The following is a 1,455-nucleotide window of genomic DNA, read 5'->3' as shown; positions in this document are numbered from 1 at the left end:
AGTCTGGAAATGTCCTTTGTGACACTGGATGCAGCACCATTCCTCTTGGTCGTGCCATTCCTAGCATAGGAAACCATACGGATGTCTGATTCAAAATGGCCAAGACCATTCCGTTTCACCCGACCGATGCCTATCGATCTTTATGCATTTCATTTTGGATGGTTTCCAGTTTTCCGAGATTCATACTTGTGCATTCCAGGTTCTGACCATGAGCAGCTCGGGACAGCTGTTTCTCTTTGCCTTGAGTGGCGCCTCATCAGCAAGTGAAGCAAATGAAGATCCTTCAAGCTCAACTCCCACAGGCTCTACCTGACTCCTGTCCCCATGGTCGGCCCCACTCTGCAGAAGCAGCTCCTCCTCAGTCACATTTGGAGCCTTCTGACCTGAGGGGCTCATCTTCTGGCACTACCTCTGCCAATGCCCAGCTTCTGTTCAGGAGGCTTTCAGTATCTGGAAATGATTTGGTGGTACCCATGCGCTAGCTTTTCATTGGCTAGTTCCTCGTAGCTGGCTCTTAGCCTGGAAGCTCTGCTGAAACCTGTTGACCCTGGGTGATCCTGCTGGCATTTGACATACCACGGCCATCGCTTCCAGCAGCACAATAACACACAAGCTAGCACAGTGGAACAAGCAGACAAGGGATGGAGATGACTCAGTAGGACAGTGTATAGGACAGGGCAGAACGGTCCTGTGTCCGAGGCTATACACCTTTATGGAAGTAGCAAACCTCATCGTTCTCCTGTGGAGCAGTTAGTGGTTTTGAACTGTTGACTTTGTAGTTAACAGCACAACTTACATGAGTTGGAATTGACTAGATGGCAGCGAGGGTGTATTCCCCTAAAGCGACAGGTAGTATGATGGTTACGGCCTGGGTCCTGAGGTCAGAGAGGGTGGCCTGGAGACCCAGTTCATCCCCCAGTGCCCTGTCTGATTTGAAGGACTCCTGCCTTCGGGGTCTCTTTCCTTCCCGATAACATGGGGGCTCAGGAGGGTCGCTGCTCTGAGGGAGTCATCGGAGGGTTGAGTGGGAGGACTGAAGATGAGTTAGGTCGTGCACAGAGCAAAACCCTTCACAGTGCTGCTGCTTTTACGTTTGTCACCAGGATACTTGTCTAAAGGAGGAGGGCCCAGGAGCTGCCTCCAGACACTCCCAACCCCCGGCCCCACTCTGACACATGCGCTCACTGACGGACACCGATTGGGTTTTAGATGCTGGCAGCTACTGTCGGCAGGGAGAGGCGATGCGCAGAGATAATTTTTGCTTTCTGACAAGCGAAAGCCTATGGAGTCAATTAAAGTTAATTTAATGACCAACAAGCAATTAGCATGCTAATCGAGGTCCCCATCTCTCTTTCCTCTTAGCATCCCCACAAAGCATGAACTTGGGGAAGAGAGATTCAGAAACCAAAGGAGACCTCCAGCTCTAGACTCCACAGCCCTCCCCTCCCACCCACC

This window comes from Echinops telfairi, unplaced genomic scaffold, assembly GCF_000313985.2.
Source record: "Echinops telfairi isolate 266 unplaced genomic scaffold, ASM31398v2 ScPeMD7_18;HRSCAF=68, whole genome shotgun sequence".
Taxonomy (NCBI): domain Eukaryota; kingdom Metazoa; phylum Chordata; class Mammalia; order Afrosoricida; family Tenrecidae; genus Echinops; species Echinops telfairi.
This window is presented reverse-complemented; position numbering follows the sequence as displayed.